Source organism: Bubalus kerabau, chromosome X (genome assembly GCF_029407905.1).
Source record: "Bubalus kerabau isolate K-KA32 ecotype Philippines breed swamp buffalo chromosome X, PCC_UOA_SB_1v2, whole genome shotgun sequence".
Classification (NCBI taxonomy): Eukaryota; Metazoa; Chordata; class Mammalia; order Artiodactyla; family Bovidae; genus Bubalus; species Bubalus kerabau.
This window is the reverse complement of record NC_073647.1, coordinates 94,238,425-94,255,893: the sequence shown is the minus strand read 5'-3', so window position 1 is coordinate 94,255,893 and position 17,469 is coordinate 94,238,425. Positions and strand designations below refer to the sequence as shown.

At 39.7% G+C, this 17,469-nt stretch overlaps 1 pseudogene; it reads right to left on the bottom strand.

The window, feature by feature from the left end:
- Positions 1-172: 172 nt before the first annotated feature.
- Positions 173-493, bottom strand: LOC129639242 (60S ribosomal protein L36a-like; annotated as a pseudogene).
- Positions 494-17,469: the final 16,976 nt, after the last annotated feature.

Here is a 17,469-nt window from a genome sequence, read left to right as displayed (position 1 = left end):
TTCCATAGTGGTTGTATCAATTTACATTCCTACCGACAGTGCACAAGGGTTCTCTTTTCTCCACATCTTTGCCAACACTTGTTACTACTTGTTTTTTGTTTGATTGTAATAGTCTTTTTTTTTTAAGTAAAGAATCTCAAATTTTTATTGTCTTCATAATACAATATGAAGCTCAAAACTGGATCACTTGGCCTTTTTTCTTCTTATCGCCTCCTAGCTAAAAATGCTTGTATCTCTTAATAGCCAACATTCTCTTATATCTGCAGTTGGGCTCAATGCATTCAAGCCCGAGTACAATCTACTTTGTAGTTTTAGCCTTTTTCAGGAAAATCGGCTTAGTCTGCCCACCATAGTCACTCTGCTTCCTGTCAAAACGCCGCTTTCCCTGGCCATACAGAGAATCCTTGCCCTTCTTGTACTGTGTAACTTTGTGAGGTTGGTACTTGCCATACTTGTAACAGAAAGTCCGATGGGCTTTGGGAATGTTCACCATGTTTGCAAGAGTGTTATCAGAGAAAACAGACCTGGCCAGAAAAGAAGTATATCCATGATAGTCATTTTAACAAGTGTGAGGTAATATCTATCCCACTGCGGTTTTGAATTGCATTTCCATGATGATTAATGATGTTGAACATTTTTTCATGTACCTGTTGGCCACCTTTTGTCTTCTTTGGAAAAATGTCTTGTTCAGATCTTTTGCCCATTTTTAATCAGACTTTTTTTTGCTGTTGACTTGTATGGGTTCTTTGTATTAAATATTTTTCAGATATATGACTTGTAATTATTTTATTTCTTTTTAATTGACGTTAATTGGTTTACAAATGTGGTGTTAGTTTCAGCTATACAACAATGTGAATCAGCTATATGTATACATATATCCCCTCCCTCTTGAGCCTCCCTCCTGTAATTATTTTCCTCATTCAGTAGGATGCCTTTTTATTTTGTTGATGATTTCCTTTGCTGTGCACAAGATTTTTAGCTTGATGTAGTCTCACTTGTTGCTTTTGCCTTTGTGGCTTTTGTCTTTGCTATCAGACTAAAAAAAATCATCATCATCAAAACCAATGTTAAGGAGATCTACCTCCTATATTTCCTACCTATATTTTCTTCTAGATGTTTTATAGTTTTAGGTCTTACATTTAAGTCTTTAACCATTTTGAGTTAATTTTTGTATATGATATAATATAGTGGTCCAGTTTCATTCTTTTCAGTGTGAATGTCCAAATTCCCAACACCATTTATTGAAGAGACTGGTCCTTTATCCATAGTACATTCTTTGTTCCTTTGTCATTGACTAGAGTGCTAGTCAATTTCTTCGTCAAGTTAAGTTCTAGTCTAGTTTCTTAGTCTAGTTAATTTCTTCACATCCTCACCAACACTTGTTATTTTTCATTTTTAGTCATAGCCACCCTAATAGTATGAAATTGTATCACATTGTGATTTTGATTTGCATTTCCCTAATGACTAATTATGTGTTGTACATCTTTTTGTATGTTTATTGGCCATTTATTATACCTTCTTTGAAAAAAATATCCCTTTGCCCATCTTTGAATTTGGTTGTTTTATTATTTTTCAAGACCATTTTGACTATTCAGGGTCCCTTCAGATTCCAAATGAATTTTAGGATGGATTTTTCTATTTCTGCAAAAAATTACATTGGAATTTTGATCAGGATTGCACTGAATCTTTAGATCACTTTTTCCCCTACAATGTGTGTGTGAAGTGAAAGTCACTCAGTCGTGTCCGACTCTTTGTGACACCATGGACTATACAGTCCATGGAATTCTCTAGGCCAGAATACTGGAGTGGGTAGCCTTTCCCTTTTCCAGGGGATCTTTCCAACCCAGGGATTGAACCCGGGTCTCCTGCATTGCAGGCGGATTCTTTACCAGCTGAGCCACCAGGGAAGCCCTTGGTGTGTGTATGTGTGTATAAAATTTGAGATGATCATGTGATTTTAATCCTTTATTATGTTAATATTGTGGATCACATTGATTGATTTGCATATACTGAAGCATCCCTGCACCCCAGCGCTAAATCTTACTTGGTTGTTGTATATGAACTCTTTAATGTGCTGTTGAAATTAGTATGCTAGTATTTTGTTGGGGATTTTTACATCCATGTACATCAGGGATGTTGGCCTGTAGTTTTCTTTTCTTGTGGTGTCTTTGTCTGGCTTTGGTTTCAGGGTAATAGGCCACAGAGTGCATTATGAGGTATTTCCTCTTCAATTTTTTGGGAAAAGTCTGAGAAGAATCGGTGTTGCTTCTTTTTTAAATGTTTGGTTGAATTCACCAACGAAACCATCGTAATCCTGCATATTTCTTTGTTGGGAAGTCTTCAATTACTGGTTAAATATCCTTACTAGATATAGATCTTCTCAGATTTTCTATTTCTTTTTTTTTTTCTATTTGTTTTATTTTTATTTTTTTATGGGCCATTTTTGGTAATTTATGAAGGGGATATACTCATTTCTTCTACCTATAGACTACTGTATTTCAAATGTGTGATTGTTTTTTCCACACCAAGAAATTCTGCAGATCTCAGGGGACACCAACTAGGTGTTCTATGATTTAACTCAATTCTGACACTATCTACCAAGAGATAGCATCAGATCCTACAAGTTAAGTGTTCAGTCCCACAAGTGTGCCCCCACTTCAGATGCCAATTGCAAGTCTGGATTGTCATTTGTGTTTCTGACTGAGCAGCTACATATTGGAGGTTCCCAACACCCCCTTTTTGTGTTTGGTAACTTGCTAGAATGGCCCACAGAACTTAGTAAAACAGTTTACTTACTAGATTATTGGTTTGTTATAAAAGGATAAAACTTAGAAACAGCCAGATGTAAGAGATACATAAAGTTATGGGGGAAGGAGTGTAGAGCTTCCATGACTTCTCTGGGTGTGATACCCACTTAGTATCTCCACATGTTCACCAACCTAGAAGCTCTCCAAACTCCTTTGGTTAGGATATTTATGGAGGTACATGTTTGATATGCATGTTTGATTGAATCATTGGCCATTGGTGATTGCATTGATTTCCAGCCCCTCTCCCTTGAAAGTCAGGGGATGGGACTGGAAGTTCTAATCCTCTAATCACATGGTCATTTCCCTGGCTGTCACCTCCCATCTGAGGGTATCCAGAAGTCCCCAGTCAGCCACAGTCATCTGGTTTATAGTCTTGTTCAAGTCGTCTATTTCTGAATTGATTTGTTTGGTTGCTTGGCTGATCAAATTGTCCTGTTCCTTTTTCCCCTCCAGTTTTAGTTCTTACTTCTAGTCAATGAATAATAACTCCTGTAGTCAAAACACTGAAACTTATACTTTTTCTGTCTGTAGCAATAATTATTTTGTACCTATTGTTCTTTCATATTTTTCCCCACCTCTAATGTTTCTGTAAAATTATTTCAAATTTTGGTTTTAGGATTATTAAAATTCTTGGCTAAATTATACCTCTTTTATTGTAGGAATCTTTAATGATTATATGAAAGTCAGAGCCATATTATCAGAAAATATTTTTTTTAATTGTTATTTACTTTTTGAATATTTACATAGTTTCAAAATTTCAAAAGTTTCAAGAGGATATACAGTTTAAAAATCGCCTTGTAACTCTTGTCCGCAAGCCAGACAGTTTCTCCTTCTAGGAAACAACTAAAGTTACCAGTTTCCTTTTTACTTTTGCTACACTGCATAGCATGTGAGAACTTAGTTCCCCAACAAGGGATCAAACCCACATGCCCTAAACTGGAAGGACAGAGTCTTAACCACTCACCAACAGGGAAATCCCTAAAGTTATCAATGTCTTGAGTATCTTTTCAGCGATATTCTGTGATATATAAGCAAAAATTCATAGTCTTTCATTTAATTTTTTTCTTATCAAATTGATAGCGTACCATCTGCATGTTCTGGATCTTGTTTTTGTCTTAACACTATATCTTGGAGGTCATTCCAAACTCTCATTTTTAAACCTTTTACTGTGGAAATTTTCAAACATATACAAAGGAGAGAGAATGGTATAATAAGTCCCCATGTACCTATCACCCAATTCAGTAATAATGAATACTCTGTTATTATTGCTTTATTTAGCCCTCTCATTTATTACTATTAATATTATTATTAGGAAAATTTTGCTGTAGTATTTAAAGCATATTCTAGACATCTTCCTACACACTTCACTTTTAAATATTTTGCCTTATATATACCTTTAGAAGACAAAGACTTAAAAAGTATAACTATAATAACATTATTACACTCAATAGAATGTATAATTTCCCAATCTCATCTAATGCCTAGTCTGCATTTAGTTTTCCCTTAGTAGCTCTAAATGTTTTACTTTGCAGTTGCCAACCTTCAGATATTTTTATTGACAATTTCAGAAGCTCTGCAAAGAACAACGCAAAGAAATAAAGGAAAACAATAGAATGGGAAAGACTAAAGATCTCTTCAAGAAAATTAAAAATACCAGAAATGGTATGGACCTAACAGAAGCAGAAGATATAAAGAAGAGGTGGCAAGAATACACAGAAGAACTATACAAAAAAAAAAAAAAAAGCTTAATGACCCAGATAACCATGATGGTGTAATCATTCAACTAGAGCCAGATATCCTGGAGTGCAAAGTCAAGTGGGCCTTAAGAAGCATCACTACGAACAAAGCTAGTGGAGGTGATGGAATGCCAGTTGAACTATTTCAAATCCTAAAAGATGATGCTGTGTTAGAGCTGCACTCAATATACCAGCAAATTTGGAAAACTCAGCAGTGGCCACAGGACTGGAAAAGGTCAGTTTTCATTCCAATCCCAAAGAAAAGCAATGCCAAAGAATGTTCATACTACCATACAGTTGCACTCATTTCACATGCTACCAAGGTCATGCCCAAAATCATCCAAACTAGGCTTCAACAGTACATGAACTGAGAATTTCCAGATATACATGGTAGACTTAGAAAAGATAGAGGAACCAGAGATCAAATTGCCAACATCCATTGGATCATAGAAAAAGCCAGGGAATTCCAGAAAATCATCTACTTCTGCTTCATTGACTATGCTAAAGCCTTCGACTGTGTGGATCACAAACAACTTGGAAAATTCTTAAAGAGATGGGAAAATACCAGACCACCTGACCTACCTCCTGCAAAACCTGAATGCAGGTCAAGAAGCAGCACTTAGAACCAGACACGGAATAACTGACTGGTTCCAAATTGGGAAAGGAGTATGTCAAGGCTGTATAGTGTCACCCTGCTTATTTAACTTATATGCAGAGTGAAAAGTGAAAGTGAAGTCGCTCAGTCGTGTCCGACTCTTTGTGACCCCATGGACTGTAGCCTATCAGGCTCCTCTGTCCATGGGATTTTCCAGGCAAGAGTGCTGGAGTGGATTGCCATTTCCTTCTCCAGGGGATCTTCCCGACCCAGGAATCAAACCTGGGTTTCCCGCATTGCAAGCAGATAGCTTTACTGTCTGAGCCACCAGGAAGCATATGCAGAGTACATCGTGAGAAATGCTGGGCAGGATGAAGCACAAGCTGAAATCAAGATTGCCAGGAGAAATATAAACAACCTCAGATATGCAGATGACACCACCCTTATGGCAGAAAGCAAAGAAGAACTAAAGAGCCTCTTGATAAAAGTGAAAGAGGAGAGTGACAAAGCTGGCTTAAAATTTGACTTTCAAAAAACAAAGAACACGGCATCTGGTCCCATCACTTCATGGCAAATATGTGGGGAAAAAACAGAAAAAGTGACTTTATTTTCTTCAGCTTCAAAATCAGTGCAGATGGTGACTACAGCCATGAAATGAAAAGCTGCTTGCTCCTTGGAAGAAAAGCTATGACAAACCTAGACAGTGTATTAAAAAGCAGAGACATTACTTTGCCAATAAAGGTCCGTCTAGTCAAAGCTATGGTTTTTCCAGTAGTCATGTATGGATGTGAGATTTGGACCATAAAGAGGGCTGAGCACCAAAGAATTGATGCTTTTGAACTGTGGTGTTGGGGAAGACTCTAGAGAGTCCTTTGGACTGCAAGGAGATCAAGCCAGTCAATCCTAAAGGAAATCAGTCCTGAATATTCATTGGAAGGACTGATGTTTAAGCTGAAGCTCCAGTACTTTGGCCACCTTATGGGAAGAGCCAACTCATTGGAAAAGTCCTTGATGCTGGGAAAGTTTGAAGGCAGGAGAAGGGGGCGACAGGATGAGCTGATTGGATGGCATCACTGACTCAACGAACATGAGTTGGAGCAAGCTCCAGGAGATGGTGGACAGAGAAGCCTGGTGTGCTGCAGTCCATGGGATCACAGAGTAGGACACGACTGAACAACAACAATGGAAGCTTTGCCACTGCTGCTCCCTGTTTTCCTTAAGCTCTTTTTCCTATTTGACACTATTGCGTATATTTCTTATAACTTTTAAAGCTATTCTCCATGTTCTGTTCTAAATCCTTTTTATTGGCTCCTATACTTCCTTTTACCTGCACCCTTGAGGCCCAATGTTGAACTCTCTTCTCTTTTTCTCTACCTTTCCTTCTTTCAGGTAACTAATCTATATTATTGTTTCAACCATCACCTTTGCTTGAAACTTATCAGTCAGTCAGTTCAGTCACTCAGTTGCGTCTGACTCTTTGCGACCCCATGGACTGCAGCACACCAGGCATCCCTGTCCATCACCAACTCCTGGAGTTTACTCAAACTCATGTCCATTGAGTCGGTGATACCATCCAACCACCTCATCTTCTGTCATCCCCTTCTCCTCCTGCCTTCAATCTTTCCCAGCATCAGGGTCTTTTTAAATGAGTCAGTTCTTCGCATCAGGTGGCCAAAGTATTGGAGTTTCAGCTTCAACACCACTCCTTCCAATGAATATTCAGGACTGATTTCCTTTAAGACTGACTGGTTTGATCTCCTTGCAGTCCAATGGACTTTCAAGAGTCTTCTCCAACACCACAGTTCAAAGCATCAATTCTTCGGCACTCAGCACTCCTTATGGTCCAACTCTCACATCCATTAACTACTGGAAAAACCGTAGCTTTAACTAGATGGACCTTTGTCAGCAAAGTGATGGCTCTGCTATTTAATATGCTGTCTAGGTTGGTCGTAGCTTTTCTTTCATGGAGCAAGCAGCTTTTCATTTCATGGCTGCAGTTACCATCCATAGTGATTTTGGAGCCCAAGAAGATAAAGTCTGTCACTGTTTTCATTGTTTCCTCATCTATTTGTCATGAAGTGATGGGGCCAGATGCCATGATCTTTGTTTTTTGAAAGTTGAATTTTAAGCCAGCTTTGTCACTGTCCTCTTTCACCTTCATCAAGAGGCTCTTTAGTTTCTCTTTGCTTTCTGCCAAAAGGGTGGTGTCATCTGCATATCTGAGGTTGTTGATATTTCTCCTGAAAATCTTGATTCCCACTTGTGCTTCTTCCTGCCCAACATTTCTCACGATGTACTCTGCATATAAGTTAAATAAGCAGGGTGACACTATACAGCCTTGACGTACTCCTTTCCCAATTTGGAACCAGTCAGTCATTCCATGTCTGGTTCTAAGTGCTGCTTCTTGACCTGCATACAGGCTTCTCAGGAGGCAGGTCAAGTGGTCTGGTATTCCCATCTCTTTAAGAATTTTCCAAGTTGTTTGTGATCCACACAGTCAAAGGCTTTAGCATAGTCAATGAAGCAGAAGTAGATGATTTTCTGGAATTCCCTGGCTTTTTCTATGATCCAATGGATGTTGGCAATTTGATCTCTGGTTCCTCTATCTTTTCTAAGTCTACCATGTATATCTGGAAATTCTCAGTTCACATACTCTTGAAGCCTAGTTTGGATGATTTTGGGCATGACCTTGGTAGCATGTGAAATGAGTGCAATTGTGTGGTAGTTTGAACATTCTTTGGCATTGGAATGGAAACTGACTTTTTCCAGCCCTGTGGCCACTGCTCTTTCAAATTTGCTGGCATATTGAGTGCAGCAGTTTAGCATCATCATCTTTCAGAATTTGAATTAGTTCAACTGGCATTCCATCACCTCCACTAGCTTTGTTCATAATGATGGTTCCTAATGCTTTGGAAGCATCAAGCATAGTGACGCTTGACTTCACACTCCAGGATGTCTGGCTATAGATGAGTGATCACACCATTATGGTTATCTGAGTCATTAAGCTCTTTTTTGCATAGTTCTTCTGTGTATTCTTGCTATCTCTTCTTTATATCTTCTGCTTCTGTTCAGTCCATGCCATTTCTGTCCTATATTGTTCCCACTTTTGCATGAAATGTTCCCTTGGTATATCTGACTTTCTTGAAAAGATGTCTAGTCTTTCCCATTCTATTGTTTTCCTCTACTTCTTTGTATTATTTACTTTAGAACATTTCTTATCTCTCCTTGCTATTGTTTGGAGTTCTGCATTCAGATGGGTATATCTTTCTTTTTCTCCTTTGCCTCTTGCTTTTCTTTTCTCAGCTATTTGTAAGGCCTCCTCAGACAACCATTTTGCTTTATTGCATTTCTTTTTCTTGGAGATGGTTTTGATCACTGCTTCTTGTACAATGTTATGAACCTCTGTCCATAGTTCTTCAGGCACTCTAGCACATTTAATCCCTTCAATCTAAAAGATTTGAACACGTACTATACAGGAAAGCTATATCAATAGCAATTAAGTAAATGAAACGCTGTTCAAATCATTGGGCATCAGGGAAATGCAAGTGAAAACCCCCATGAAATACCACTATATATACCCACCTGAATTGCTACATTAAAAAGACAATATGGGACTTCCCTGGTCATCCAGTGGCTAAGAATCCACCTGCCAATGCAAGGGATGCTGGTTTGATCCCTGGTCTGGAAAGATCCCACATGCCGTGAAGCCGATAGGCCCGTGCACCACAGCTACTGAGCCAGTGCTGTAGAGCCTGCAAGACACAACTACTGAGCTTGTGTGCCTAAAGCCTGTGCTCTGCAACAAGAACAGCCACTGCAGTGAGCAGCCTGGACACCAAAAGGATGAGTAGCCCCTGCTCGCTGCAATTAGAGAACACCCACATGCAGCAAGGAAGACCCACCATAGCTCCCCCCAAAAAAGAATATTTAAAAAAAAAAGACAATAGGAGCTTCCCTGGTAGTCCAATTGCTAAGATGTCACATTCCCAATGCAGGGGGCCTGGTTTCAATAGCTGGAACCCAAATGCCACGACTAAGAGTTCACATACTGCAACTGGAGCTCCCATATGCTGCAATGAAGAACGAAGATTCCAAGTCGAAAGTATGACCCAGCACAATCAGATAAATAAATAAAGACTTAAGACTAAGTGATGGTGAAGGTGTGGAGTCACTGAGACTGTCATACATTAGCATTTTAAATGGTACAACCACTTTGGTGTGCTATTTGATAGTTTCTCAAGATGTTAAATATTCAAAGTTAAACATACACCTACCCAATGACCCAACAATTCCACTCTTGGGTATCCCTCTAGAGAAATGAAAATATATGTTTAAAAACAGACTGATGAAAGAAATGTTCAAGCACTGAGGTGTGGGGGGAAGTGATTCTGGCTTATACCTGAGTTAACTTGAATTTTATACACACAGCCTGTTTGTGGCCTATCAAGCATACATTGTAACTCTGCTTTAATTAGTAAAGAAAAGGACGCATTGACCAGAAGTAAAAAATGTCCATGTTAAAAATAAAGATTAAATTCCTCCCTTCTAGAGATGCCGATACTGATACCTTTCAAGATAAGATGTCTTTTCCAGGTGCTAAGGCCAGTACTGACTCAGGGTGTACATGCTGATCTGTTTTTTTGGTTTGTTTTTGAAAGCCTTAAAAGAATGTATCCATGACTTCTTTGATGTTCTTTGTTCTGGCAAGATGTAAAATTGTGCTGAAAACCATGCTTATCTGGAGCAGTTCCTCAGGGTTATCTGAGAAGCTGTCTTCTGGGCTACAGTTCTCAGTTTGGCTCAAAATTCTTTTCTATTCCTATTATTGTTTATTATTTTTGTCAGTAAGACTTAAACACAAATATTCATAGCAGCTTTATCCATAATGGCCCCAAACTGGAAACAAATTGCATATCCTTGCAGCTGCTGCTGCTGCTGCTAAGTCTCTTCAGTCGTGTCCGACTCGGCAGCCCACCGGGCTCCACCGTCCCTGGGATTCTCCAGGCAAGAACACTGGAGTGGGTTGCCATTCCTTCTCCAATGCATGAAAGTGAAAAGTGAAAGTGAAGTCGCTCAGTCGTGTCTGACTCTTCGCGACCCCATGGACTGCAGCCTACCAGGCTCCTCCGTCCATGGGATTTTCCAGGCAAGAGTACTGGAGTGGGGTGCCATACTAAGCAAGAAAAAGGAAGAAACTACTATTATGCCCCACAACATTAATAAATCTAAAAAATATGCTGAGCAAAAGAAGTGGACACAAAAGAGTAAATACTCTATGATTCCATTTATATGAGGTTCTAGAAAAGTATAATTAATCTTTAGTGATAGCAAGCAGAACAGTGGTCCACTGGGGGTGGTTGGGATTGACTGCAAAGAGATACAGAGGAACTATTTGGGGGTAATGGAAATGTATGTCTTGATTGTGGTAGTAATTACATGGTGTGCCGGGAGCCGGCATATTGCATATTGAGTGCATATTGCATATTGAGTGCAGCACTTTCCACAGCATCATCTTTCAGGATCTGGAATAGCTCAACTAGAATTCTATCACTGCTGGGAGCCAGCATGAGGCACTCTGCCCGTGGCAAAGGTCATGAGGAAGGAGGCTCGGCATACGCAAAGGTGGGATCGAGCCTCAGGAGTCCCCCTGGAAATTCTCCAGCATCTACCCCCAAAACCAGAGTCTGCCTACTTTCTGCTTTGTGCTTTCACCTACACCTCTGACTTTACAGGGGGCTGTCCCCCACTACCTCTCTCTGAAAAAAGAGTTAGCTTACAGCTCCAGTTAATAATTCCTGGGTGTGACAGTGTTTCAACCTACAAACTCCTTTGGAAATCCTCTAGCCTGCCTGAATAGGTTTTTCCGGCCACATGTGATTGTTCAGAGCCTCCCAACTGTGAGAGGCAGGAGATGTTCTAAACTGTCTAAACACAGATTCCTTTGAGTAGTTAAAAGATTGATTAGAAATTGTATTGGTGAAGGGTTTTTCACTTATTGAGCCAATGTTTGCTGCTAAGTCTCCATACTCCTTACCTACTGTGTCCTTGGCAGTGTATTGATTGATATAATGGGTGTATAGAAATGTAAGTAGTAGCCTCAATGTTTGTAACGTTGGACCCTTGAGTTAATTCTTTTCTTGATTGAGCCCACCTCACCTTTGCCCTATAGGAATGCAGCTTTGTCCAATGCTTTTTTGGAGGCTGGTGCCTGACTTTGGAATAATCACCTTTAGAGAAAGATAAGTTTCTTAAAATGTTAACAGGCCTCTGGGCCAGAAGATGATGTAATTCACCTGAACTTTTGCATATGATAAGTTTGAAAGCCTGGCTTCGATTAGGACCAGGAACTGCTGTCCTTGCATGACTCCACCCCTTCCCCCATTATCCTCTATGCACAACTTAAGGTATAAAAACTACTTTGGAAAATAAAGTGCGGGCCTTGTTCACTGAAACTTGGTCTCCCCATGTCACTCTCTCCCTCAAGTTCTGGCTGAGTCTCCATCTGGAGCGCGGAACCCGCCATGCTTGCTAATTATGCCTGGGCTTCTAAGATCCGACCGGGGAGGCCTCAGTGTCTCCTCTCCTTCGGGAGAACGGAAGGACGCCTGCGGCCTACGTAAGTGGTGCAAACTTCTTGTCTTGAAATTTTATTGGTCTCCCGCGTAAACCAAGCTACTCAGCCTCTTTTTTCTCCACTGAATTTTCCTACTGAGCTATCCTCATTCTATTACTCTTTATATCTTTAATTAATATCTAACTGAAGCTATTGTATCCTTATCCTCGCTGACACCATCCCCGCTTCGAATACCCTGGATCAGCCAGGGCTGGACCCTGGCAATGGTGCATACATTTGTCAAAAGTCATCAAGCTATAAACTTAAAATGAGCTTATTTAATGGCATATAAATTATACCTGTATAAATCTTATTTAAAAAGAAAAAATATAATTTAGCAATAAAAAGGGATGAAGTATTAATACATGATACACTGTGGATGAAACTCAAGAACATTATGCTAAGTGGAAGAAGCCAAAGACAAAAAGATAATATATTGCGTGATCCCATTCATGTGAAATGGTCAGGAAACACAACTTTAGAGACAAGTAGATCAGTGGTTGTTGCCTGGGGGTTGGGAGCAGGGAGTGACTGTTACTGGGCATGAGAGATATTTTGGGGTGATGGAAGTATATTAAAATCAAATTGTGATGATAATAGCACAAAGTTTTAAATGTACTAAAATTCATTTAATTGTACACTTAAAATGAGTGAATTTATGGTATGTAAATTATATTTCAATATAGCTGTTTTAAAAGATAATTGACCAGCAACCACGCTCCTTGATATCTATCAAAATGAGTTGAAAACTTATGTCTGCACAAAAACCTGCACTTAGGTGTATATATTGTTTTGTTCATAATTGCTAAATTTTGGAAGCAACAAAGATGGCCTTCAGTGGGAGAATGGATAAACTGTAATACATCCAGACAATGAAATATTATTCATCACCAAAATGGAATGAGCTATCAAGCCATGAAAAGACATGGAAAAACCTCAAATGTATATTACTAAGTGGAAAAAGCCAATCTGAAAATGCTACATACTGTATAATTCCAGTTATATAGCATTCTAGAAAAGGTGAAACTAAGAGACAGTAAAAAGATCAGTGGGTGCCAGCGTTAGGAGGGAGAGAGGGATGCATAGACAGGCCACAGAGGATTTTTAGGGCAGTGAAACTATTCTGTATAATACTATTATGGTGAATACTTATGTTAAAATTAATCGAATGTACGGCTTCAAGAATAAATCCTAATGTAATCTATGGACTTTGGATAATACTGATGTGTCAATGTAGGTATGTTGATTGTAACAAATGTATCATAGGAACTCTGTACCTTCCACTCAACTTTGCTGTGACCCTGAAACTGCTCTAAAACATGAAGTACTAAAAAGTAAGTGTTTTGGACTTCCCTGGTGGTCCAGTGATTAAGAATCCGCCTTCCAATGCTGATCTTCCTAGGTGGCTCAGACGGTAAAGCGTCTGCCTACAATGCCTACCATGTGGGAGACCAGGGTTCAATCCCTGGGTTGGGAAGATCTCCTGGAGAAGGAAATGGCAACCCACTCCAGTATCCTTGCCTGGAAACCCCCATGGATGGTGGAACCTGGTAGGCTACAGTCCATGGGGTCACAAAGAGTTGGACACGACTGAGCGACTTCACTTTCAATGCTGAGGACAGGGGTTAGAGTTTGATCCCTTTTCAGGGAACTAAGATCCCACGTGCTACAACTAAAGATCCTGCATTCCACCACAAAGACCAACACAGCCAAATAAATAAATATTTTTTGAAAAAGTAACTTTAAACAAAAACAATAACATGTATTATGAGATACAAGTAGAATGTATAACAAGAGTAGTCCAGGAAGAGAAAAATGGATCGATATTAATATGAGGTTCTTATACTTTTTATAAAGTGGTATAATAACACTTGAAGGTAGACTAAGTTATGGATGTACACTGTCAACCTTTAAGCAACCACTAAAATAACACAACAAAGAGGTACAGCTAAGAAGCCAACAAAGGAGATAAATGAATAAAAATAATATTGATTGATTCAAAAGAAGGTGGAAAAAGAACAAAGAAGAGTGGGGGAATGAAAAAATAGCAAGATGACAGACTCAAACCTAATCATATCAGCAATCATGTTAAATGTACATGACCTAAAGACCTCAGTTTCAGGGTAAAGATGATCAGACTAGGTAAAAAAACAAGACCCAGTCATATGCTGCCTACAAGAAATATTCTTAATACAAAGATACAAATAGGTTAAAAGTATGTAAAAAAAGATGTATCATGATAACACTAGTCAAAAGAAAGCTGCAGGAGCTATATTAATATTGGACAAAGTAAGTTTCAAAGCAAAGATACCAGGAATAAAGAAAGTGATTTTGTAATGACAAAGGAATCAATGAATGCTGCTGCTGCTGCTAAGTTGCTTCAGTCGTGTCCAACTCTGTGTGACCCCATAGATGGCAGCCCACCAAGGTCCTCTATCCCTGGGATTCTCCAGGCAAGAACACTGGAGTGGGTTGCCATTTCCTTCTCCAATGCATGAAAGTGAAAAGTGAAAGTGAAGTCGCTTGGTCTAGCGACCCCATGGACTGCAGCCTACCAGGCTCCTCCATCCATGGGATTTTCCAGGCAAGAGTACTGGAGTGGGGTGCCATTGCCTTCTCTGGAAAATCAATGAATCAAGAGACGTAACTCTAACGTTTGTGCCTCTAATATAGGAGCTACAAAATACATGAATCAAAAACTGAGAAACTTGCAAGGATAAATAGACAAATCCACAGTTCTAGTCAGATATTTCAATACTCTCATCTTAATAACTGGTAGAGTGAGTAGGCATAAAATCAGTAAGGATATAGTAGAGCAAACAACAATGATCAACCAAATTGACCTGGTTGACATTTATAGAACACTCTACCAAATAATAACAAAATACACATTCTTTTCAAGTGTACATAGAATATTTACCAGGATGTGAAGGCTTCCCTGGTGGCTCAGAGGATAAAGCGTCTGCTTGCAATACAGGAGACCAGGGTTCGATCCCTGGGTTGGGAAGATCCCCTGGAGAAGGAAATGGCAACCCACTCCAGTATTCTTGCCTGGAGAATCCCGTGGATAGAGGAGCCTGGCGGGCTACAGTCCATGGGGTCACAAAGAGTCAGACATGACTGAGCGACTTGACACAAGTGAACATAGAATATGTATTTCAAGTGTACATAGAATATTTACCAGGATAGGCTATGTTCTGGTCCACAAAACAAGTCTCAGTGAATTTGAAAGGATTCAAGTCACACAAAATATGAATAATGGAATTGAAATTACCTGCTAATAACAGAAAGATCTTTGGAAAATCCTCAAATATTTGTAAATAAACAATCCACTTCTAGATAACACAGTAATCAAAGCAAAGAAATAGAGGAAAACAAGAGAATGGGAAAGACTTGAGATCTCAAGGAAATTAGAGATACCAAGGGAATATTTCTTGCAAAGATGGGCACAATAAAGGACAGAAATGGTATTGGACATAACAGAAGCAGAAGATATTAAGAAGAGGTGGCAAGAATACACAGAAGACCTATACAAAAAAGATCTACATAACCCAGATAGCCATGATGGTGTGATCACTCACCTAGAGCCAGACATCCTGGAATGTGAAGTCAAGTGAGTCTTAGGAAGCATCACTACAAACAAAGCTAGTGGAGGTGATGGAATGCCAGTTAAGCTATTTCAAATCCTAAAAGATGATGCTGTGAAAGTGTTGCAGTCAATATGCCAGCAAATTTGGAAAACTCAGCAATGGCACAAGACTGGAAAAGGTCAGTTTTCATTCCAATTCCAAAGAAGGGCAATGCCCAAAAATGTTCAAACTAGCACACAGTTGCACTCATCTCACACTCTAGCAAAGTAATGCTCAAAATTCTCCAAGTCAGGCTTCAACAGTACGTGAACCGAGAACTTCCAGATGTTCAAGCTGGATTTAAAAAGCAGAAGAACCAGAGATCAAATTGCCAACATCCCTTGGATCACAGATAAAGCAAGAGAGTTCCAAGAAAACATCTACTTCTGCTTTATTGACTATGCCAAAGACTGACTGGGTGGATCACAACCAACTGTGGAAAATTCTTCAAGAGATGGGAATACCAGACCACCTAACCTGCCTGCTGAGAAACCTGCATGCAGGTCAAGAAGCAACAGTTAAAACTGGACATGGAACAACGGACTGGTTCCAAACTGGGAAAGGATGATGTCAAGGCTATATAGTGTCACCCTGCTTATTTACCTTATATGCTGAAGTACATCATGCGAAATGCAAGGCTGGATGAAGCACAAGCTAGAATCAAGATTGCTGGGAGAAATACCAATAACCTCTGATATGCAGATGACAGCACCCTTGTGGCATAAATCTAAGAAGAACTAAACAGCCTCTTGATGAAAGTGAAAGAGGAGAGTGAAAATGTTGGCTTAAAACTCAACATTCAAAAAACAAGACCATGGCATCCGGTCCCATCACTTCATGGCAAAATGATGGGGAAACAATGGAAACAGTGAGAGACTTTATTTTTGGGGGCTCCAAAATCACTGCAGATGGTGACTGCAGCCATGAAATTAAAAGACCCTTGCTCCTTGGAAGTAAAAGTATGACCAACCTGCTAACTGCTAAGTCACTTCAGTCGTGTCCGACTCTGTGCGACCCCATAGATAGCAGCCCACCAGGCTCCCCCTTCCCTGGGATTCTCCAGGCAAGAACACTGGAGTGGGTTGCCATTTCCTTCTCCAATGCACGAAAGGGAAAAGTGAAAGTGAAGTCGCTCAGTCATGTCCGACCCTCAGGGACCCCATGGACTGCAGCCCTCCAGGCTCCTCCACCCATGGGATTTTCCAGGCAAGAGTACTGGAGTGGGGTGCCATTGCCTTCTCCAACCTAGACAGTGTATTAAAAAGCAGAGACATTATTTTGCCAACAAAGGTCTGTCTAGTCAAGGCTATGGTTTTTCCAGTAGTCATGAATGGATGTGAGAGTTGGACCATAAAGAGGGCTGAGCACTGAAGAATTGATGCTTTTGAACTGTGGTGTTGGAGAAGACTCTTTAGAGTCCATTGGACTGAAAGGAGATCAAATCAGTCAATCCTAAAGGAAATTAGTCCTGAATATTCATGGGAAGGACTCATGTTGAAGCTGTAACTCCAATACTTTGGCCACCTTATGTGAAGAACTGACTCCTTAGAAAAGACCCCAATTCTGGGGAAGATTGAAGGCAGGAGAAGGTGACAACAGAATATGAGATGGTTGGATGGCATCACCAACTCGATGGAGATGAGTTTGAGCAAGCTCTGGGAGCTGGTGATGGACAGGGAAGCCTGGCATGCTAAGTCCATAGCATCACAAAGGGTCGGACATGACTGAACAAATGAACTGAACTGAACTGAGATAATACATGGGAGAAACAAGAAATCAAAAAAGTAAGAACATATATTGAACTGATGACATTCTGCTAAAGCAATAGTTAGGGGGTAAATTTCAAGCACTAAACACCTATATCAGAACAGAAGAAGTTCTCAAAACAATAACTTCAGCTTTCAACTCAGTAAAAAGAAGAGCAAATAAAACTCAAATTAACAAAAATAATGAAGATCAAAGTGTAAATCAGTGAGATAGAAAACAAAAACAATAGAGAAAATAAACAAAACCATATTCTTGTATGCCAATGTTTGTTGTTGTTCAGTTGCTCAGTCGTGTCCAACTCTTTGCAACCCCATGGACTGCA